The sequence below is a fragment of the Capricornis sumatraensis genome, chromosome 22 (genome assembly GCF_032405125.1).
Source record: "Capricornis sumatraensis isolate serow.1 chromosome 22, serow.2, whole genome shotgun sequence".
NCBI lineage: Eukaryota > Metazoa > Chordata > Mammalia > Artiodactyla > Bovidae > Capricornis > Capricornis sumatraensis.
Window position 1 is genome coordinate 49307002 of NC_091090.1, and position 25743 is coordinate 49332744.

Consider the following 25743-nt stretch of genomic DNA (forward strand, 5'->3'; position numbering starts at 1 on the left):
GCGTGTTAGAAAAAAATGTGTTAAATCAACTAACATTGATATAACTTCAAGCAATTAGGGGAACGCTAATAGTGATATGAGTCTTCAGCTGTAAATAATTATGCTGCCCCAAGGCTACGCTTTAATTCTTGGCTTGCTGTATCTATAAACAATAATCAAACTGCAAAGCAAGTTGTGTTGTTTTTGTTCACAGTTTGTGAAATGATTTTTATACCCTACAGTGACGCTGATGGCTATTTTGACCTTCAAGAACTCTGGCCTGTGAGGCTAAGAGCTAATGTGTGCTTTTCATCGATCTGAGTTGGAGACACACAGCGGGTTATAGTGCCTGTTTTCCACGAGCACAAAAGCTGCTATCGCCAATCAGTGTGTGCTGTGAAAAGGGGGCTTGCTGCTGTGACTCAATAAATGGGGACATTAGGAGGAAATGCTATAATTGCTGCTACCCACATCTTGTTAATGAGTAATGTACAGTTAGACACCATGCAATTGCAGCTCAACTGTTTATACAATTTATTCTTATGTTGCAACTAACATTTAACATAATGAAGTATCATAATTGCAACCATTAAAGTCAAGATTAAGATTTGTTTAATTAGAATTAAGAAAATGTAAAATAGAAAACTACTTTCAAATGCTGGATAGACAGAATGGATTTGGTGGTAGGAAAGAGAGAAACGCGTGGGGCGCTAGGGCAGACGTTGTATACATAAAATTGTGTGTAGGAGGTCTGGTCTTTGGATTTTTTTTTTTCATGCTCTCGTCAAAAGTATAGAGAAAACAAAATATAAAAGGCATTAACTTGACCACGTATAAATCTAGACTGTTATTATTCAGATCGTTAGAGCTGTAGCTTTTAAATTTCAGAATTTACATTACCTCCGGGCTAAACAAATAATATCTTAAAACACACAACTCATATTACCATCAATGCAAGTTATCAAATGAATTAGGGAGGAAACAAGCTCCTGACTTTGTATAGGAAATGTCATAACTTTGTAAAGCCAAATGGACATTAAACCTCCACTTTAATTATCTACATGTCCAAACACAGGCACTTATATAATATGATATTTTTACATAAGCGGAGGGACGAAACACAGTTAATGGAATGCTTTGAGGAAATACGGCTTGTCCAAATTCATTAAGTGAAGCCATTTCATTTAGGTCATGTCAAGTTTTCCTCCCCTTTTCTGTGTTGTTAAATGCTGAAAAGTTCCAAGGTGCTACCAGCAAATGGAACTGTTTGGGATTTTTCTCTGAGAACTGCCTTTTCACCTTCTAGCGCTCTATTTCCGAGCAACTCAAAAATGCCAGTATTTTTCCCTAGGTCTACGTTCTGTCCTCAACTTTCTTTAGTTTGGATGAGAACGTCTCCCCATGTTTCTACTGAATCTGTCAATATTAGACTACACTGTACGCAGAGTTCAGAGGAGAGAGTGGTGGGTTTGGACAAAGGAGGTCTGAGTTCTTCAAATCCATGTCCATCTACTTTTAGGACTTTAGCTGATCATCTGAAATCTCTTGCCTTCATTTCTTCTTTAGATCGATGAGGTTGTGTACATCTGTCCTACTCACCCCACAAAAGTTTAGGGGGCATCTAATGCCCAAATATAATTGAAGTCACTGAAAATTTAATGTGCCCAAAAAGGGAGCTTGTGGTTCATGTCATTGAGATGGACTCATACTGATTTCATCGACTGTGGACTGTAGCTTGAAATGGGGATAAAAGACAGGGTAAGCTTTCATTACCCTCAAAAGAAACACTATTATTTTCTTCTTTTCTTGTATCTTATACACACCTTATTGAGAGGGTTTGTTCAAGTTAATATCAAGTCTTTGTTTATAAACTTTAAGCCAAATTTAAACAAGCACTGCTGATTACCTCAAACACAGAAATCATGGGTCCCTTCTTAGTCATTCCTCAACTGAGCTGTAAAACACTCTACCTGTAAAAAGTAAATGATGATCTGATTTTTGTAGCAATATATAGTCCAAGATAATGATGTTTGAAAGCTCTATCTGATTGGCTTGCTGTTACAGTGTGGCATGCAATTGTTGATGTCAGATAGCTTGGTTGCCTATGGTATTTATTTTTATAGTCTGCTTCCTTCCTGTCCATTATAAATTTAAGATGACAGGCTGTTACTTCCTGTATATAGTTAAGACTTTATATAAAATTTGAGTTTATCAACTTACAGAACCACTTAAGAACTTCAGCTTACGAATGCTATTAAATTCGTATATTTAGTTATTCTACCACTACTTACTGAGTCCTAATATGCATCCTATGCTAGATACTTGGTAAAAAGCATGCATGAAGAGGAACAGGGTGATTTGAAGACGAGGGAGTGATTAATGGCTTACACTTTGGACACATTATATGGAGCTTCCTGTGAGACTTCCTAAAGAATTGGATCAATTGATGAGATTACCAATTACCATTGTCTGATAGATCTAGTTGTTAAGATTTAGCAACTTTCATGGAGAAGGCAATGGCAGCCCACTCCAGTACTGTTGCCTGGAAAATCCCATGGACGGAGGAGCCTGGTAGGCTGCAGTCCATGGGGTCGCTGAGTTGGACATGACTAAGCGACTTCACCTTCACTCTTTACTTTCATGCATTGGAGAAGGAAATGGCAACCCACTCCAGTGTTCTTGCCTGGAGAATCCCAGGGATGATGGAGCCTGATGGGCTGCCATCTATGGGGTCGAACAGAGTTGGACATGACTGAAGCGACTTAGCAGCAGCAGCAGCAGCAACTTTCATGATGGTTTAAAAGGCACACTTTGTGGGACTTCCCTGGCAGTCCAGTGGTTGAGACTCTGCTTTCCAATGCAGGGGCCATGAGTTTTATCCCTGGTAGGGGAACTAAGGTCCCCTACCTTAGGCATGGAGTGTGGCCAAAAAGTAAAAAATAAAGCCAAATGTGCATTTTGTGGAAAAATTGACGGTGTTCAAGATATTGATATTATAACTAGTTAGCTCCTGGTGTTATATGAATAATTTAAAAATTGTGGACAATTATTTTAAACTTGGTAACAAATAAAAATTACGACTGTTTGAGATAGGACACTATTATATATTCTAAACCTAATTCACATGTGCATTTGAGTGCAGGCATTTGCTTTAACTTAACTCCTCTTGGTGTTTAAGGCTTCCTGCCCTTCTTCCCTTCTTCCCCTCCTCCCTTTCTTCTCCCCTTCCTCCTTCTCACTTGGATGCACCTGTGAGTATTGAGCACCTGCAATGTGACAAGCATGAATGAGTTTAAGTTTTATTTAATCTAATTGTTTATAATTTTAAATTTATTTATTTAATTTATTTGGCTGATTTTAACATAATTAAAAAATCCGAAGCCATATACAGTATTTTCCGCTAAACACAATTTCATTTTTTTGGTAAGACTACATTTCTCTTCAGTAGTTGAATTGTGAGAGATATCACTGTTGTATTCTAGAGAACATTTTGGGCATATGTATTGTTGCTAGTATAACACAGAAATACATTATTGATCTAGTTGGTGTAAATGGATTGACTTACTTTGAAATATTTTTTAATTTTCCAAATTAAAACTGCAATGTATATATTTGACTATTTTATGAAGATTGCATGAATTACAGTGATAGTGATGTAAATTTTAACTGATAATCATATCAATGTACTTATTATTTTAATTATCTTTTAATAAAAGATATTATAGTTAAAAGTTGGGCTTCCCTTGTAGGTCAGTCGATAAAGAATCTGCCTGCAATGCAGGAGACGCAGGAGTCACAGGTTCAGTCTCTGAGTCGGGACGATCCCCTGGAGAAGGAAATGGCAACTCACTCCAGTATTCTTGCCGGGAAAATCCCATGGACACAGGAGCCTGGAGGGTTACAGTCTATGGGGTCGCAAGAGTTGGACATGACTGGGCGACTAAGCATATATAGTTAAAAGTTAAGTATGGGCACATTAAAAGAGTCAAGACAAAGACATGCCATTGATGCAGAATTGAGTGGAGCTACGAGAGAACTAGAACAGTAAACGAAAGGGGAGAGCAGAAGAAGGTATCAAAGACTTCATTAAGAGTGGCCAGTGCAATTCACTGGAGCAGAGCATAGCAGGGAAGATGGTTTGTTTACTGTGGATGCAAAGCTTTAAGATGATCAAGTTGACAGTGTAAGGAGATACTTTCTGGAACTCATATTGAATTTGATAAGAAGTTTCCTCTCAACAGTCAAAAGGAATCAATGAAATGAGATGCCTGAAAGCAAAACTGAATGTCTAAAAAAACTATTTTTAAGCAATTTCTAATAGAATCTGAGCTTGTAAAATTGACTAGTTTCAAGAGAGTGTGAATTCTTACACACACACACACACACAAACACACACAGAAAACCTCCATTTTTTAGCTGGAGAGATGATAAAAGACATGATTTCAGTTCTGGCAATTTTGTGAGAAAATTATGAGGATTAGACTAAACAATATTTCATACAAAGTAAAAAATCTTTGGTTAAGCTACCATATATTTGCCTGTAGAATAAAAGACCTTACTAACAATATCAGAGATCAATGTACTCAAAATTTTATAAATTTCAAATACTATTTTTAAGCTTTAGATGAATTGCAAGATATAAGACACTGTCCTTTCAGTGCCTTGGATACATTTTTTTCTCAAAGGACTTTGAAATTTATGAAGAAATGTTGCCAATTCATGGCTTAAAAAATTATCTTTTCATCCTACATCTACCAAAGAATTTCATCTAGATATACAAATTTTTAGTCCTTTTGATAATGGACATGGTTCCAGTTATGTTAGATAGCAAATCAAGTTTTGCTGAAATTTTGCAACAAAAGACTAATGCTTCTCTTCTTTGTTCCACTGTATAATACAGATTGGAAATATTTGTGCAGGGTTTTCTGAAGCAGATTCTATGAAAAATACTGTGGATATGGTTATTAAAATCATTCCACAGAGATGTGCAAATGACATTAATCATCACCAGCTTATAGAAATGTTGAAATAAATAGAAGAAAAGAATTTGATGATCTATGTTCTTGTCATTGCTCACTGGTGGGATCATAGAAGAGTTTTATAAAGGTTTACTGTGCTGTAAACTCCAACTTAAAGAACGCTCAATATATTCAATGTTCAATAATCAAAGGCAAAAATAACAATGTGATTTATAATTTCTCTCCAAAAACACACAGCATATAAATGAGCCAAATTTGAAGCTCCAAAGAAAGGAAATCTTATTTGTGACTTTGGTAGGTGGGTGTAAGAATTTATGTTGAAATCAATAATAATGATTTTACGATCAATAATAATGATCATATAAGAATCAACATGCAGAATATTTTAACTGTAATCAACAGCATTATGTACATTGGCTCTTGAAATCACAAAAACTTTGAAGGAAGCTTTGTTAATATTGACAAAGTTTCTTTTCAGTTTCTATACTATGCTTTTGAATTCAATGTTAGTAACACTGAGTTGGCACAAGCATTAGTGGGTTTACTTAACTTGTATAGACATAATTTTGAAATTAATGTGCTTTTGGATGAAGTCAAATAAGTCTTTTAAATGAGATGAACCAGCAAGTTTTGTTAATGTGAATATGAACATTATTTTAAAAACAACCTATTTTTGGCTGGGGGTGGGGGGATGGTTGATTCGGTTATTGGAAAACTATTAAGAATGTTTGGAACAATGTGACTTTTCCGCTATGAATGTGATGAAATCTAAATATTGTTCAAGAATTTTCTATGAAAATTAAAATGTGATTTTGAAGACTTTTGTACAAAATAAGAAATTACATAGTTTGCTATTTTTTTAAATACTTGTTACATTCTGAAATAATAATGCTTTGGAAATATTTGGTAAATTAAATATATTATTAAAATAATTCTGACCTATGACCTATTTCTTTTTACTTTTAAAAGAAGTGACTATTAGAAAACTTAAAGTTACATTTTGTTTCCATTGAACAATGCTGATCTAAGTAAATCTTGCCATTCTTTGTCTTCACTTATATTCATATCTAAGATTGGTTTAATGAAAAATTATTCTTCATTTTTCAGTGAAGAAGACTTTCCAAGAGTTTTTCATGAGTTATTTGGTCTATAAAAATTACCTAGTCCATTCTTTTTTTTTACCTAGTCCATTCTTAATCAGCTTAGTCCATATATTGCAACTGCCAAATAAATTCCTATTACCCACAATATGTTTCTTGCCTTCTTTGTTTTGTTCTACGACATCAATGCTTTTAAAGTAAATGAAAGTCGCTCAGTTGTGTTCGACTCTTTGCACCCCATGAACTATACAATCCATGGAAATCTCCAGGCCAGAATACTGGAGTGGGTAGCCTTTCCCTTCTCCAGGGGATCTTCCCAACCCAGGGATTGAAACTAGGTCTCCCGTATTGCAGGCGGATTCTTTACCAGCTGAGGCACCAGGGAAGCCCTCAATGCTTTTAGGTAAAGATTAAATCTGTAAATGTTTTTTCAGTATTATGTTTATATTTGAACATCAAAATGAAACAGATGGTCTTTAGTGTGTATATCTAGATTTGGTTTAATATTTGATTATATTGTTTAAACTCTATTTCCCTCTACTTACTTGGGTGTATGAGTCACAGCATAAAATCATATTTTCTTCTCTATTATAGTAAATAGAAAGGTTGTGATTTGAATTAGATACATCTCTACTATGCACCATTTCTAAATTTGCCATATAATTGTCAACTATTTTACTTTCTGCGTGTCCTCTACATAGTGTTAGCTGAGAATAGATGGCAGGCTTGCTTCTAGATCTGCCGTCAGTAACCCACAGGTAAGTTCGTAGGTCATTTGTAGTGATTATCTCACTGGGGTTTGGGAAAGTCTTGGAGACGATAGATCTGTGATTGTTTTTTTCTTTGAGTTCAGTCTCTGACTTTGTCATCACTGGAATTACAGAGCTGATTCTGACTAGACAGCTCTGTTGTCCTTGCTTGGGTCCAGATGAACCGCAATGAACATCTAGATGGCATTTCATGACTATGTTTTTTCCTTAATGTTTTATATTCTCTGCCTACTCCCTGTAAAAGGAAAACTAGGAGTTTCTGATAGTCACGTTTTGTTGTTTTAATGGAGGGAATTAACCAGTTAGTAATACATCTTGATAAAAGGAAAGTATTTGGAATAATAGTGAGGTCAGAGTACCAGATGGGCACAGAGAATCTGCCAATTATAAAGGGGTCAGGGTCAGCAAAGGGAAGCAATGAAACTGAGCATGAAGCAATGGGAGCACCTACTATACGGTGAAGGATATGCATTATTTTAGACCTCAAACTGTGGTTGGCTGGGGTTGAGGGACGCAACTGCTACAAGAGAAGAAGACGACAATGGTCGTAGACCACCTGGGGTTATTGACCATTTGTCCATTGATTTTCGGTCATCAATAAGCAAGTATGAGATACACAAGAACCTACAAATACAGTAATATCGTGGGTGCTATGATTACTGTGTTCACACAATGATGGCAGAAGGCATGTAGGAAGAAATCTCTATCCACCTGGAGAATGACATCAACCAGAACTTGAATAGAGTCTCAAACAACGTCTAGGAGTTTGCCAAGTATACAAGTTGAGTAAATGCAGTCTAGAGAGAAGGAATTCTAGAAAAGGGAAAAGGTTAAAAACATTTTAATGTGGGAGAGGGTTTCTGTTTAGGCTCTTGGACACACAGGTGCAGGCAGTGGAATTAATTATGACTGAATTAAGTCTTTAAAACTACAAGGGGTTTGGGTCTCTCTGAATTTTCTATCCCCATGTATGCTGTCCATGGCTAAGAAAGGTGACAATAAACAGTTAAAGTGAAAAAGAAAACAAAATTATCTGAAATACTGAACCAAGGGTATAGGAACAACGTCTGTAGGAGAGCCATTTTTAAATTCCAGAGGGCAGACGACAACTGACTCGTGCAATCGCAGATCACTAATTAAGCATCTTCTTTTTTAATAGCCTCCTTCAGAGGCAAAACTCTGCGGCTGCTGGATCTGAAGCCAGTCCACACCAATCAATATCAATCTGCTGCCAAATGTTATTAAATATCTCTTTGATACCTATTTACAACTCAGAAAATAATTTCGCTGCCAAGGGATTGTAAATGTGTGAAAAGAACCTCTGACAGCTTGCCTCACTCACTGTCTACAGCTCCGCGTCTGGGTGCTCAAGCCAGGAGACTAAGATGAAGGACATAATTAAGGAAACATATGAAGGCTAGCACTGGGCTGGAGATTAATTAGCTCTGCGTCAATAATCTCATCAATATCCGATTAACAAATGACACATTGCCCAATGAAACGTATTGATTCATGCACACTCCTCACTGTTAATAAATTGAAGCTGCTTTGCTAAATGAGAAAGCTGACAAAATAATAGGCTGCTAATACTGTGCTGCTATTGTGATAAAAAACATAAAATTAGCCTGAAGTATACAGTACTTAATTTAGGAGGACTGTCACTCCACTTATGAAGCTTGTTAATGAATGACAAGAAAAGCAAAAGGAATTTTATGGATAAGTTACTCCAAAGGGCTAGGAGAATTTCCTGAGGGCAGACATTTGAAAAGTAGAGTATGCATATAGATGGCCCTAAGTCTGAATATGTTTCTTAGTTGGTGTGTATGAAAAAAGTTTTGTTTACTTGTAAGGACACATAACCAATAATATGAGAAATGCCTTAAATTTTGGAAGTAATCCTTTAATATTTATCCATACGAGATAATGTTGATCGAATCAAGCCATATTGTTGTTAATCTCTGTTTTAAGGGATGAAGAGCAAATGATTTAAAAAAAATTATTTTTATACTCTTTTAGAGGTTATACTCTATTTACAGTTGTTGCAAAAATGTTGGCTGTCTTCCTCGTGTTGTATATACGTCCTTGAGCCTGTCTTACAGCCAATAGTTTGTACCTTTCCCTCCCTCCATGTTACCCCTCCCTCCACAGGTAACAATTAGTTTGTTCTCTATATCCGTAAGTCTGTTCCCTTTTGGTTTTATTTATTCATTTGTTGCATTTTTTAGATTCTACATATAAGGGATATCATACGATCTTTATCTTTCTCTGTCCGACTTTTTTTCACTCAGCATCATGCCCTCCAAGTCTGTCCATGAAGAGCAACTGGTGTTAAACAAACCTGATCCTGGTAAGCATATGTGAGTGCGCCACGTGACAGTGTCACGGGGGTTCCCATCTGTAACACACGCCAACGTCATTCTCCATTCTTACCTCTGCACGCTTGCTCCTCCCTGAGCCCATTTTCTGAGTTAGGCAGTTTCCAAACCAGGCCAGCCCGTCATGCTGTTGGGAAGGCGAAAGCAATTATAATTTATTTTTCTCTCTAGCTCATGACAGAAAGGTGGTAATAGGCTTGGGCAGGAGGGGAACGAAGTGACGATGGTGATGGTGAGAGCTCGATATCTATGGGCGACCTACTGAGACTGTGGTCAGGAAAAATGAAGGGACCGCGTGTGGCTGAGCAGAGAAGGCTCTGCTAATGAGAGGCTGCTCCTATGTCCCCACGGCTACAGAGACCACAGCTTCTGCCCCTAGGACATCCCCTGGAGCCCTGGTGTACAAGGACCCCTCTGAGGACAAAGCAGTTAAGATACGGAAACATCTGCTGGCAGAAAAAGTTTTCTCCAAACACATGGTCCCAGGAAAATGAGGCTTCCCCTGTGGCTCAGTGGTAAATAATGCAGGAGATGCAGGTTCGATCCCTGGGTCAGGAAGATCCCCTGGAGAGGAAGATGGCAACCCACTCCAGTATTCTTGCCAGAAAAAAATCTCATGGATGCAGGAGACTGGCAGGCTACTGTCCTTGGGCTTGCAAAGAGCTGGACATGATGGGAACAACAGAGCACAGAGAAAACAGAATAAGAGACGGAGTTAGGAGCGCAGTACCTCCTATGGGCATTAGTATGTCACCGCTGGGGACCACTGGACTTAAGGAGAAACTCACTACCCCAGTTCTGCACGTCACCAGCTCCCCCTTCCTCTTCTCTAATTTGCACTTAGAGGACCCAGAGACCAAGACAGAAGTGGCTCTCAGAGACCTACTAGGGCGTTAGTGTTAGGATGGGACCTGGGCGTTTCAGACTGTTCAATCTCCTGCCAAGTCTGCCCTGCATTCCTAGATGCTCATAATTCAAATCCCTGATTGAGGACCAGAGGCTTTTCAACAGCAGGAATCTTTAAAGAAAAATCAAGGGGCTGGTGGTTAAGACTCTGCGCTTCCAGGGCTGGGGGCATGGGTTCTACCCGTGGTTGGGGAACTAAGATCCCACGTGCCATATGATATGGCCAGTCTGCCCACCCTCCACCCCAGACAAACAAACAATAGCTGACCACCTCCCAAAAAACAAACAAACAATAAAACCTCATGTCATTTTAAGCACTAGTCTCAAAAAAAAAAATCTGAAAAAGAAAAATCAGAACAGAAACACAATATAAGGAGCCTCGGGAAACCTGAGATAAAACTCTACCTTGCTATGAAGTGGTGGTGGCAGCTTAAACAGTCACTTAACCGTCCTGTGTCTCAGATTCTTTATCTACAAACGAGAGACTAGATGTTCTCTGATCTTCCTAAGGGCACTAAGATTTATGGAGCACCATCAAGATATACGTCCATATCTCTGTGTTAAGCAGGTTGGAATGATTTTTCAGTACAACAGTTACTGAAAAAATAGGCTTTCCTGTATCCAAGGATACTCACCAGAATTCTTTATTCCTAGTAATTCTGGTCTTCAGGGCATGAATATTCAGTATCTTACCGGGGTGTATGCAACTTCTTCTGTTCAGTTCAGTTCAGTCGCTCAGTCATGTCCGACTCTTTGCGACTCCATGGACAGCAGCACGCCAGGCTTCCCTGTCCAACACCAACTCTCAGAGCTTGCTCAAACTCATGTCCATTGAATCAGTGATGCCACCCAGCCATCTCATCTTCTGTCGTACCCTTCTCCCCCTGCCTTCAATCTTTCCCAGCATCAGGGTCTTTCCCAATGAGTCAGTTCTTCAAGTCAGGTGGCCTAAGTATTGGAGTTTCAACTTCAGCGTCAGTCCTTCCAAATACACCAAGGACTGATTTCCTTTTGGATGGACTGGTTGGATTTCCTTGCAGTCCAAGGGGCTCTCAAGAGTCTTCTCCAACACCACAGTTCAAAAGCATCAATTCTTCGGTGCTCACTTTCTTTATAGCCCAACTTTCACATCCATACATGACTACTGGAAAAACCATAGCTTTGACTAGATGGACCTTTGTTTGCAAAGTAATGTCTCTGATTTTTAATATGCTGTCTAGGTTGGTCATAACTTGTCTTCCAAGGAGTAAGGGGTCTTTTAATTTCATGGCTGCAGTCACCATTTGCAACTTCTTAGGGCATCCCTATCTCAATAAGTAGTTTGGAGAGGAGCTGGGTCATTAAGTTCCATTAACTCTAATTAGTGATCAGAAGGGAATATGAATCAATAAATTTCATTAGACATCCTGAGAAGTGCAGTAGCCCATTTCCTCCAAGTCCAAGCTTTTCCTCTTGAAAAAGGTAGCATGTATGGGAATGAATTTTTTTTTTACAGTCTAGAATAGAAATGAACACATTTCTTTTATCTGGGGTTTTCAGAAGAGAGATTTATATTGTGTGAATAAGTTCTTAATAATAAAATGTTTTCAAAACATAAAATATAAGAACTGCTAATTTTGCAAATTTATGCCAGCAGGGGAGATACTTTTGCATGAGACCACTTGCTTTTGTCCCTCTGAATTTGTAAAACCAATCTTGACTTTGCGACAATTTTGATGGAAAAAAAAAAAACCCAAAACATGCCATCTAGTATTAACATCTTACATTGGTGAGCTCTTTCTATATAGTAGGCAGTTTATATCCACTATATTAACGAACTCACAACAATCCCATGTGTTAAAAATAATACGCAACCTCTGCTGGGAAAGCTGAAGTTTAGAGAGGTTAAGGAACTTGCTCAGCATCACCCAGAAATAATTGTGAGACTTGAATCTAGACTGTCTGATTCCAAAAACTGCAGTTTTAAGCACTATAGGATTCTGCCTTCAGTATGGAATGTTTACCTAGAACCTGGCGGGGGCCTGCCAGCAATAGACACTAGCCACAGGTGGTTTAGTGAGATGCCAATCTTTACACTTTCAGCAGATCACACACTCTCCAGACTAATCGCTTCACGAGTAGCGTGCTCTCTCATCGCTAACGGGATGAGTTAGTCTGTAAAAAGGATAACTCACCCTGCCAATATGATGTCACTAGAGCTACCGTCCCGATACAAATATCTGGGCTCTTGCTCTACTTTTGGCCTCTGAGAAGCTGAGAGGACAAGCAAACGCGGGCAATTCGGCACAGTGCGTGGTGAGATTCGGGGTGACTCGGGGCCTTGTAGCATCTGCCAGGTTAACAGGGGCCCCCTGTTTCGCCCCATGGCAATTTCAGTCACTGGATGAGGGTTATTCAAGGGGTTTCACAGGCAGCTGCTCTGTTGGCTGGCTCCAATAGGTCTTGGGCTGGTGAGTCAGATTTCATGCCCAATTAGGATACAAGGAGAGAACTTCCCTTGTGTAAAGGAGACAGCTGTTCTAGAGGAGCAGTTTCAAGATGCTCAGGACAGCCTCCCGACTCTGGCTTCCTCCTCCTTTTCTGCAGTCACTGAGGGACGGAAGTAAGAAAGTCTTTACCCTTGGCCTCGAGCTGATGCAATTTTTAATATATATGGTTTATTTATTTACATAACCTGATGTGGGTTTATGCATTTGTATAAATTAATGTATATAGTTTATATATACACACATGTACACATATATTGTTATTCAGCCACTTAGTCGTGTCTGACTTAGTATGTATACGTATGTATGCATCCATCTATCTATTCATAGTTGTTTTTTGGCCATGCTCATGAAATTCATACATAGGTTACATATACACATATCACAAATACATGTAGCTGTATGTATAGTCTATCTATAGGTGTATGTGTCTATGTATATTTATGTGCTTTCATGTATATATGTATGTGTGTATTCTTGCCACACTCACGCTGCGGGTGGTTCAGCCCCTAAGTGGTATCTGACTGTTGAAAGCTCATGGACTGCAGCCCGCCAGGCTCCTCTGTCCATGGGATTCTCCAGGCATAATACTGGAGTGGGTTGCAATTTGCTTCTTCACAGGATTTTCCTGACCCAGGGATGGAACCTGAGTCTCCTGCATTGCAGGCAGATGTTTTGGCTCTGAGCCACCACCATACTCACGCAACTACATTAAACACCTTCCCCAAGGGGTATGGAGAAGGCAATGGCAACCCTCTCCAGCACTCTCACCTAGAAAATCCCATGGACAGAGGAGCCTGGTAGGCTGCAGTCCATGGGGTGGCTAAGAGTCGGACATGACTGAGGGACCTCACTTTCACTTTTCACTTTCATGCATTGGAGAAGGAAATAGCAACCCACTCCAGTGTTCTTGCCTGGAGAATCCCAGGGACAGGGGAGCCTGGTGGGCTGCCGTCTACGGGGTCGCGCAGAGTCGGACACGACTGAAGCGACTTAGCAGCAGTAGCCAAGGAGTATGTGAATGGAAGAGTAAATTGAGGAGCATTGATCTTGCAAGCCATTCTTGAGATGTTTGACATTCATTTTTACTTTATCTCAAATCCAAGAGCCAAAAATATGAAAAATTTCAGATAAATTACTGTCCTTGCTCATTCTCTCATCCTGAAACTGTGGATAGAAAAGCGTATTAGTGCCTCAATTTTCTGTGTTGCTAATATTGATCAAATTTACCCAATTGCAACTTTACTTTCCATCTAATACAGCCTATGGAGACACGGTTGTAATTTTGTTCAAGGTTTCAAGGCACCTTTTTTTCTTTAGAATTTCCTTCTGTTTCTATTCTTGCTTTTATCCTATTCTCATTCCCTAGTCATTTGAGTGACATTCCATGATTTCATTTCCACCTTTCCATTGTTCCCACTACTCACATCCAGCTGGTTATCAGGGCCTGTCTTTTAGTGCTGACATAGTTTGAACCCTTTGGTTACATGTTTCCCTATCACCATTTCCCTAATTTAATCACTCACCAACTCCTGCCTGGAGTATTACTATTTATTTCTAGAACACAGTTTTTATCTTCTTCCTCCATTAAAACAGTCTCTGCACTTGTAGCCAATTCATGTATAAGTATCATTTGCTGAGAACCTACTAATTCAGATTACTTAATCCTCAAAGTCACTTCTTGAAATTTAATTTCACATATGGGGACACTGGCCTCAGGAGAAATGGGTCCCTCGATGCTACAAGCAGTGTGTTTTCCGCTGTGCAATGTGTTTCTAAAACGTGGACCTAGTCCGCTTGCCCACGGGATGGACTCCAGGCTCCCTAGAATGGTTTGCGGGCCTCTTTACCATCTGCCCTTGTGGTTCCTTCAGGCCTCAGCCTCACCACCACTCACTCCACGGTCTGAGTGTACTTGTTCCTTGACATCACTTGACGTTACTAAAATGTTCATGTGCTTTTAAGCGTTGATACTTTTGTTCAGACTCTTTCCTTTGCATGCACTGCCCTTGGCTCTCTAGTCTATACATGAAGTCCTTGCCATCTTTCAGAACCAGCTAACAGGACACCACCTCTTTAAAGCTGTCTTTTGTTCTCCCAGATAGAACTATGTGCTTCTTTGTCTATGTCCATCTAATTCTTTGGTTATGTCACAATAATGATCCTATCACATTATTTTTCCATTGAATAATAGCAAAATGGCTAAGTAAACAATTGCACATTCATTAAATGGTAGGGTGTGTATACGTGATCGATCACCCTTGTCTACACAGTCCCTTTACCCTATTAACTAATTCAACTTCATCGGCGAAGCTTTGCAACCAGACCCAGTGATCAACACTCCACCCCTGAGAGATATTAGCAGGAATTGCAGGGTCACGGATATACAACGTGAGGGCCAAGTATGACCCAGGAGTCATAAATTAAGCTTTCTCCAGGCCTGATGATGGCTCCTTTATGTTGTGGAATAACAGTGGGCACATTGGTTATTTTTCCCTAGAGCTCTACAAGGGAAGAGGAAAAACACCCTTCTGACTTTCTCTTTTCTCTCATCCTGTATAAAATGCTTCTCCCTTCTGAGACTTAGGACCTGTGATGATGCAGGATTTCCCTACTACTTTGGCCTCTTTCTCCGAGAAAGGGAGAGCGTTTTCAATTTTGTCACCCAGGTGGACCAGTTTCCTAGGTCGCAGTTTCCTTACACCCCTCCCCCATCTTTTCTAGTGGCTGCCATTTATTTAAAAATGCTGACTGGTGGGCCAGTTACTCTGTTGTGTGTGTGTATGTGCACACATATGCTCAGCCATGTCCAACTCTTTGTGATCCCATGGACTGTAGCCCGCCAGGCTCCTCTGTCCATGGGATTCTCCAGGCAAGAATACTGGAGTGGGCTGCCATTTCCTCCTGCAGGGGATCTTCCTGACCCAGGGATCGAAGGCAGGTCTCTTGCATTGCAGGCGGTTTCTTTACCGTCTGAGCCATGTTACATTCCCAGTTACTCTGCTAAGCACTTATAAATATTAGTTCGTTTAGCTGAGTTCACACAATCCTTCCAACATCCCTATGGGAGAAATAGTATTACTCTTCCTCTACGGAAAAGGACACCAGCACAGAAAGTCAAGTGATGCTCCCCAAGCCACACACTGGCTCCGTGACAGAGCCGGGACTCAATCCTCCACGGGCCTGGGGTCCAGGCTTCTTGTCAGCACACTACACTGACCCTCATTCAAAATAATGGCAGATGTGACCAGGCACAGAGGAACTGGATTACTGATAAGGAAACAGAAACTTGGAATGACGTCAAAAATATCATATCCATGACATGTTCGTAAGTTTGAATTAGGCTCACTTAGAAAAATAGGTCTGAAAGGAAAAGAAATGACTCAAAGAACTCTTGAGTTAAATAAATATTTTGACTGCCAACAGTCTTTCTAGACTTCAGTTGAAAGAGAAGTCATCTCTATACATTTATGCTTGAATTACATTATTGTAATGTGCAGGCTTGCTAGTAGCTATACTGAAATAATTTTGTTTTTGTATTTTTTTTTTTTTTTTGGTATAGGGATGTTGGGTAGAGAGTTTGGCTATATATATATATACATATATATATATGTATATTTATTTATTTTTTGGGGGGATATATAAGATATATTTGTGTGTAGCATTTATCCAATCCATTTTTCCTCAGAAAGACTCAAATTGAGCATAAAGCCAAACTTCCTTTTTTTAAATTAATTAAATTTTAAGTGAAATTAACTTCTTATTGGTGGGTAGTTGATTTACAATGTTGTGTTAGTTTTTGCTGTACAGCAAAGTGAGTCAGTTATACATACACATATATCTATTCTTAGCTGGCATATACACATTACTATATATATAGCATAGATAACTAAGAAGGATCTGCTGAACAGCACAGGGAACCCAATTCAATCCTCTATAATGACCTATATGAGTGCATGCTCAGTCGCTCAGCGATGTCCGACTCTTCACAACCCCATGGACTGTGACCCTCCAGGCTCCTCTGTCCATGGGACTTCCCAGGCAAGATTACTGGGGAAGATTGCCATTTTCTTCTCCAGGTATCTTCCCGACTCTGGGATTGAACCTGTATCTCTTAGGCTTCTTGCATTGGCAGGTAGATTCTTTACCGCCAGGGAAGCCCCTTCTTAAATTATCTGGGATTAAATACAGTGTTTCAGCAAAACCATGTTGATGGTTGATTCCCTTTATACAGTTTGCTTACTAGTTGCTTTTCCCTGTTGATGGCTCATTGTCAGAGTATTTTAGATTTTCAGATATCGTAAGTATATCAAACATGGGTTTGTTTCAGTTGTGAAGCTGTGCCTTTGATCTCCCAGAGTTTACATATCTAGTAAAATTTTAATTAAAAACTAGGTCATCGGGATGGTTTCACATATATTTAGAGAGGAATTTCTGTTACACTTTATTCAGATCTGCTAATGGGACTCCAATCACTCCTGAGTACTCAACAGTAGATAACGCGATGCTGTTATAGTTCCTTTGACCTGAGGCATTACTCAAATCTTCATTTTCAGGGCAAACAAGAAGGTGCTCTCATTTTAAAAATGTGTACTCATTATTAATATTGGAAAAGTTTAAAAATCTACATTTATTCATAATTAAAACATTGCTACCTTACTAGTAATTCTATTGCATCACTAAGATAATAATGTGTTTAAATTTGGTTTCCAAATGTACTGTAATCAGTACATAGAAAACTAACTTCAGCGATTTTCCAGGTAACAACAGTATATAATCTTTGCTGAAGGTTTATACCTAGCACTATCATAAGTCCATTGTTGTGTCTGACTCTTTGTGACCCCATGGACTGCAGCACACCAGGCTTCTCTGTTTTTCAGTATCTTCCAGAGTCCATTATATATATTAATTTAAGGCATTTAATTTTCCCTACAATGCCATGAAGTAAGTACTTACTATTCCCATTTTACTCCTTTTCTTAAAATCTTGTTTTTTAAAATTTTTTGGCAACACCCCACAGCATGTGGGATGTTACTTTCCTAACTAGGAATTAAACTTGAATGCCCTGCATTGAGAGCGTGCAGTCTTAACCACTGGCCCACCAGGGAAGTCCCCTCACTTTACTCGTGACAAAACTGAGGTACATGGGCTTACGCCAAGGTCACAGAGCCAGAGTCTGAACTCAGGGATTCTGGAACCTTGAAATAATATATATTTTTAAAATTACAGAATATGGACTCTTCTGTGTTTTCATTAATTTCTTCTTTTTTTGGAGAAGATTATATTGAATCAATATATTTTTGAATTTTAAGAAGACTCAATTCAGTTTTGTTCAGTTGTTCAGTCGTGTCTGATTCTTTGCGACCCCATGAACCCCAGCATGCCAGGCCTCCCTGTCCATCACCAACTCCCAGAGTTTACTCAAACTCATGTCCATCGGTCAGTGATGCCATCCAACCATCTCATCCTCTGTCATTCCCTTCTCCTCCTGCCTTCAATCTTTCTCAGCATCAGGGTCTTTTCCGATGAGTCAGTTCTTCAAGTTAGGTGGCCAAAATATTGGAGTTTCAGCTTCAGCATCAGTCCTTCCAATGAATATTCAGGATTCATTTCCTTTAGGATGAACTGCTTGAATCTCCTTGCAGTCCAAGGGGCTCTCAAGAGTCTTCTCCAATACCACAGTTCAAAAGCATCAATTCTTCTGTGCTCAGCTTTCTATATAGTCCAACTCTCACATCCATACATGACTACTGGAAAAACCACAGCTTTGACTAGACAAAACTTTGTTGGCAAAGTAATGTATCTGCTTTTTAAAATGCTGTCTAGGTTGGTCATAGCTTTTCTTCCAAGGAGCAAGTGTCTTTTAATTTCATGGCTACAGTCACCATCTGCAGTGATTTTGGAGCCCCCCAAAATAAAGTCTCTCACTGTTTCCATTGTTTCTCCATCTATATGCCATGAAGTGATGGGACTGGATGCCATGATCTTCGTTTTCTGAATGTTGAGCTTTAAGCCAACGTTTTCACTCTCTTCTTTCACTTTCATCAAGAGGCTTTTTAGTTCTTCTTCACTTTCTGCCATAGAGGTGTTGTCTGCCTATCTGAGGTTATTGATATTTCGCCCAGCAATCTTGATTCCAGCTTGTGCTTCATCCAGCCCAGCATTTCTCATGATGTACTGTGCATATAAGTTAAACAAGCAGTGTGACAATATACAGCCTTGACATACTCCTTTCCCAATTTGGAACCAGTCTGTTGTTCCATGTCCAGTTCCAATTGTTGCTTCTTGACCTGCATACAGATTTCTCAGAAAGCAGGTCAGGTGGTCTGGTATTCCCATCTCTTTAAAGATTTTCCACAGTTTGTAGTGATCCACAAAGTCTAAAGCTTTGGTGTAGTCAATAAAGCAAAAGTAGATGTTTCTCTGGAAGTCTCTTGTTTTTTTCGATGATCCAGAGGATGTTGGCAATTTGATCTCTGGTTCCTCTGCCTTTTCTAAATCCAGCTTGAGCATTTGGAATTTCATGGTTTGCATATTATTGAAACCTGGCTTGGAGAATTTTGAGCATTACTTTGCTAGCGTGTGACACTGAAAGATGAGTTCCCCAGGTCAGTAGGTGCTCAATATGCTACTGGAGAAGAGTGGAGAAGTAACTCCAGAAAAGAATGAAGAGACGGAGCCAAAGCAAAAAGAAACACCCAGTTGTGGATGTGATGGGTGATAGAAGTAAAGTCTGATGCTGTAAAGATCAATATTGCACGGGAACTTGGAATGTTAGGTCCATGAATCAAGGTAAATTGGAAGTGGTCAAACAGGAGATGGCAAGAGTGAACATCGACATTTTAGAAATCAGTGAGCTAAAATGGACTGAAATGGGTCCATTTAACTCAGATTTAACTCAGATGACTGTTATATCTACTACTGTGGGCAAAAATCCCTTAGGAGAAATGGAGTAGCCATCACAGTCAACAAAAGAGTCTGAAATGCGGTTCTTAGATACAATCTCAAAAATGACAGAACGATCTCTGTTCATTTCAAAGGCAAACCATTCAATATCACAGTAATCCAAGTCTATACCCCGACCAGTAATGCTGAAGAAGCTGAAGCTGAACGCTTCTATGAAAACCTACAAGATCTTCTAGAACTAAAACCCCCAAAAGATGCCCTTTTCATTATAGGGGACTGGAATGCAAAAGTGGGAAGTCAAGAGATACCTGGAGTAACAGGGAAATTTGGCCTTGGAGTACAGAATGAAGCAGGGCAAAGGCTAACAGAGTTTTGCCAAAAGAACGCTCTGGTCATAGCAAACACCCTGTTCCAACAACACAAGAGAAGACTCTACACATGGACATCACCAGATGGTCGATACTGAAATCAGATTAATTATATTCTTTGCAGACAAAGATGGAGAAACTCTGTACAGTCAGCAAAAACAAGACTGGGAACTGACTGTGGCTCAGATCATGAACTCCTTATTGCCAAATTCAGACTTAAATTGAAGAAAGTAGGGAAAACTGCTAGACCATTCAGGTATGACCTAAATCAAATCCCTTATGATTATACAGTGGAAGTGAGAAATAGATTCAAGGGATTAAATCTGATAGACAGAGTACTTGAAGAACTATGGATGGAGGTTCATTTCATTGTACAGGAGGCAGTGATCAAGACCATCCTCAAGAAAAAGAAAGGCAAAAAGGCATAATGGTTGTCTGAGGAGGCCTTACAAATAAATAGCTATGAAAAGAAGAGAAGTGAAAGGCAAAGGAGAAAAGGAAAGGTATACCCATTTGAATGCAGCGTTCCAAAGAATAGCAAGGAGAGATAAGAAAGCCTTCCTCAGTGATCAGTGCAAAGAAATAGAGGAAAACAATAGAATGGGAAAGACTAGAGATCTCTTCAAGAAAATTAGAGATACCAAGGAAACATTTCATGCAAAGGTGGGCTCAATAAAGGACAGAAATGGTAGGGACCCAACAGAAGCAGAAGATATTAAGAGGAAGTGGCAAGAATACACAGAAGAACTATACAAAAAAGTTCTTCATGACCCAGATAACCACGATGGTGTGATCCCTCCCCTAGAGCCGGACATCCTGGAATGAGAAGTCAAGTGGGCCTTAGGAAGCACCACTACAAACAAAGCTAGTGGAGGAGATGGAATTCCAGTTGAGCTATTTCAAATCCTAAAAGATGATGCTGTGAAATTGCCACACTCAATATGCCAGCAAATCTGGAGAACTCAGCAGTGGCTACAGGACTGGATAAGTTTTTATTCCAAGAAGGCTCAGTTCAGTCAGTTCAGTTGCTCAGTCCTGTCCGACTCTTTGTGACCCCATGAACTGCAGCACGCCAGGCCTCCCTGTCCATCACCAACTCCCGGAGTTCACTCAGACTCATGTCCATTGAGTCAGTGATGCCATCCAGCCATCTCATCCTCTGTCGTCCCCTTCTCCTCCTGCCCCCAGTTCTTCCCAGCATCAGGGTCTTTTCCAGTGAATCAACTCTTTGGATGATGTGGCCAAAGTTATTGGAGTTTCAGCTTTAGTATCAGTCCTTCCAGTGAACATCCAGGACTGATCTCCTTTAGGATGGACTGGTTGGATCCCCTTGCAGTCCAAGAGACCTCTACAAATGGACTGAGTGGTTTTTGTTCTGTTGGATTAAATTAGAGGTTATTGATAATCTTCCCTGGTGGCTCAGCTGGTAAAACACCTGCCTGCCAAAGCAGGAGACATAAGAGATGATCCCTGGGTCAGGAAAATCCCCTGGAGCAAGAAATGGCAACCCACTCCAGTGTTCTTGCCTGGAGAATCCCTTGGACAGGAAAGCCTGATGGACTGCAGTCCAACGGGTCACATCGAGTCAGACACAGCTGAACAACACACACACACACACACACACACACACTGATAGTCTTCCCTGGTGGTTCAGCTGGTAAAGAATCTGCCTGCAATGCAGGAGACCCGGGTTCGATCCCTGGATTGGGAAGATCCCCTGGAGCAGGAAATGGCAACCCACTCCAGTATTCTTGCCTGGAGAATCCAATGCACAGAGGAGCCTGGTGGGCTGTAGTCCATAGGGTTGCAAAGAGTCGGACATGACTGAGCGACTCACACACACACACATATTGATAATCTTTCGTGTTTACAATAAACACTCATCCAAGGGGAAACTTTCAGTCCATCTTATTTCCTCAGCACGTGTGTTATGCCAGCCACTCTGCTGCACCAGTTTATACTTTATCTCCCCTCGACTTCACTGTGTGAAGTCTCTTCAGTCATATCTGACTTTTTGCGACCCTGTGGACTGTAGTCCACTGGGCTCCTCTGTCCATGGGATTCCATTTTTCAAAATAAGTGTTGTTATCTTTTATAATGTGCCAACAGGCTCCAAATGGCTAACTAGCCTAGAGATAAGAAATGGTCATAGTGTGCTTTTAACTGGGTTTACCACACTCTTAAACATTAAGCCAGTGTTCGCAAATTTGTGGTCAGATGTCCAACTGGATGTTAATTTTCTCATAAGTCATCTGTGTGTGGAAATTAATTTAATCTTCTATTTTTTCAGCTACAATATCCTGACCTGTGCTTTTTTCAACTGACATATTATACACTTAAGAATTATACCTTTTTTTTTTCTGAGTGCTAAGATTCTACAAGCAATAGTTGTCACTGTTTCACTCAGTTTAAAAAGTAAGTGAAGAAATTTTTGAGGCTGTTGATCATTTAGGAAGCTGAGAGATGGCAATTTTCAAATTGAAAGAAGCATAATCCAAAATTACATGCATCTTCTGGCTGTTACTCCAGCCCCCATGGATACCCCTTCCCCATCAAGGGATGGTTGCCTGAGCATAAAGCCAGGTACAGTAAAATGCTTCGACTGGGGTATGTAGCAATTATTCTGTGAGTCGCTGAAGTCCTGCCTCACCAGAGAAAGCCAGCTGATGCAATTCTGCCTGAAGGGCTTTTCAGCAGAGCATCTGTTTTTTTGATACACTTTGCCTATTAATTTTTATCTCCAATGTGTTGGAACTGAGGAAAAAAAAGAAACCTCCCCTCCTCGATGCCTGTCTCTGCCTGTTTCTCATGCAGGTATCATTGATGCTTTAGAAGCACATATTCCCAGGAAGCAGGAAATGATTTTTTTTTTTTTTGCATAATCTCTTTGCTGAACTGTGTATTTATTAATAGCAGATTAGATAATTTAGAAGATAGCTTCCAACCTTTTGTTTCTCAAATTCTATCATATATACACTATGGGAGACATAAAAAAGATTGCTTAGGTTAAAATAATTTTTGTAGTATCCTTGCATTCTTTTGCCTTGTTAATTTCATCAGAGATTATCTGTATGTGGAATTTACAGATTTTTCTCTCTTTTCTTGGCAGGGAGGGGTTTCTTCCTCCAAGAGAAGCATATAAACTTGTATTCAAACACATCTATTGTAAACTTTTTTTTTTTCTAATTTGCTATAATCTATTGCAAACATTTTTTTTTTCTAATTTGCTATAACTGTACTCATTTCCAAAAAGATAAAATTAGGAATACCCTTTTCAGAGAGAATCTATCTCTTTAACATCACAGGAGTCTGTTAGCCCAAAGAGCCTTGGTACAGTGAAACCACTTCCGGTTCTATTGAATATACCGAGGATCTTCCCACCATGAAACTCAGACACAATTGTCACTATAGAAACCACAGTAGAGTCAGAGATACAGTTTCAAATGGAAAGCGCTTGCCTGGAACTGAAAGACAGGTAGGATTTTCTAAAACTCTTCAGTCACAATTAAACTTTGGAGATAGTGAGGAATTTTTAAGAATAGTTTTGAACCTGCCTAGGGGTAGAAGAAATAAAACTTTGATACTTTCCTGAACTGCTTATGTTACATAATTTCCCCAGGGTTTTCAGAAGGGATTATGTTATGTTAGATCTTGTTGCAGATGACATTTTACAAGCCACCAAGATGAGAAAGCAACACAGTGCATCAAAGTTGAGTTATCATTTTTGCATTTTGTATACATGAAATCAGTAACTTAATCATTGGATGTGTATGTTGGAAGGGACTAGTGGTTGTACTTTTAAGATATTTTATACTGGATTTTGTCAAGCTGTCTAACTGTCTTCTTAGTTGTATTTTAACTTTTTTCAATAGTATTTTATTTTTGACAAAGCAATGGCAATAATAAGGCTTTGAACCTTAAGTAATCTGTTGTATTCCTTGTTTATGTGTTGACATGCTTTTAGGTTGGTTCAATATAGTATCGAGGACAGTAAGCAAAATAACATCTAGTGTCTCTCTAATTAAATGAAATACTTTATGTTTGAACTATGAATAGCTTTTAGTAAAAGAAAAAATAAAATGATAAAATGCAAGCACCCTCATCGTATGCCACATCACAACCTCATCAAAAGTTAATAGGCATCATTTTCTTTTGTTTTAACAACATGGTATTGAGCCATCCTAAAAGGGTAGCATTAGATAAACAAAGGCACAGAACAAATTACCTTCTATTTGGAGTCTTGTTATTCTCCTTTCTTCCCTCTTTGACTTTATGTATTCAGAGTTCAAACAGAGGAGGATGTAATTTACATATTGTTGATGCGCAAAAGAATTTTGGCTTCAAACAATTTCTCACATCTCATCCTAGAGTAAATAGTTGATTTATGTATTCATTGAAACTAAATGGAGAAAGAAATTATTAATGATTAGTGAGTTATTGTGGAGTATTGCCCAAGGGAAGAGAGAACAGGATCAGAGAACTCTGGTCCCTCCGTTCTACAAGAGCTTCTGATAGAAAGCTCTTGGCGTTGTTGACTATTTATAGCCTTTTTTGGGCTATTCATGCATTTTATTACTAAAAGAAATTGGAAATAGCACAATTTGCAATAAATGGAATTTCAGCATAGCAAAGCCTTGAGCACTGAATTCTGGAGTTAATTTTATTGGTATGAGTCACATTTCTCACTAGAACCCACTTCTAAGAAGCACCACGCCTACAGATCAAATCTTACCTTGGGCTCACTTGACTTTCTGCCGTTTCATTGCTCATTACAAACTCTCAATTACAAACACCACAACAGTAAAATCTGGCTTCCATAATGTCTACTAGAGGAATGAAACTGGAATAGTGTTTCTAATTTGGGGTACATGCTTCTTTGAACATTTGTGAAATTTTAAATGGTTTGGCGGATATTGGAATAAGGATAGGTCAGCACTGTAAGGAAATATGGAAGAAACTTTTTTGTTCCAGTTTGCTAGGCTGAGCTATCTGATGAATAGGAATAGACTGGCTGGCTTGTTTGGGTCAGATGTGTTCCTGACGGAAAACCGAGGGATTTCAAATAGGCACACATCATCCAGCCCTCGTATGTTCCCATGAATGTATGATGTTAAAAACAGTCAAATGCATGAATTGACCTAATCCTTCAATTTCAGCTAGACACAACTCATCAAGTTCTCATATTTTTTCATAATGTATTATGTTTTAAAAATCAAATTTATGAATTAATGCAATTCATCCAATTGACATAATAAAAATAAGAAGCAGTTCTTGTTAATTCCTGCAGATCTTCTTATACCAATGAATCTTCTATCAAAACCAATGAGGAAGACACATTGACCGATGTAACTATCTTCAGGAAAACAAACTGAATTAAATAGTGATTGAATGACTAAGTGAATGGCGAAAGAATTAGATCCTTAGTACTTGCAACACAAAGAGCATAAAGGAAGATTTGGAAACACACTATACTGCTCTGACAGTTCAGCACTCTCGTTTGTAGGTATTCAAATTCAAGTTGCAAACGTTTTTTAATATAGTGAGTCGTCGGGTATTGATTATTGCCTATGGCTACCTACTTGTCTCTTCCTTTCACTTGAAAGCCCAGGGCATTTAACACAGTGCCTCACACATGGTTTTGGAAAAATGAAAGAAAATATGAGTAAATAAATGACCATAAACAGGGAAATAAATACCCATGCCGATATTCCTGCTTTCTTCTCAAATCACATCGTCTGGTGGATATACGGTGGCTGTCCTGGAGGCACCACACCCAAATGCAGTAGGCAGCTTCCCGAGTTCCTCACTTCCTATGAAACGAGCCTTCCCTTTCAGTCTTGCTTTCTGCTCATCTCAGCTGAGCATTTCTTGACT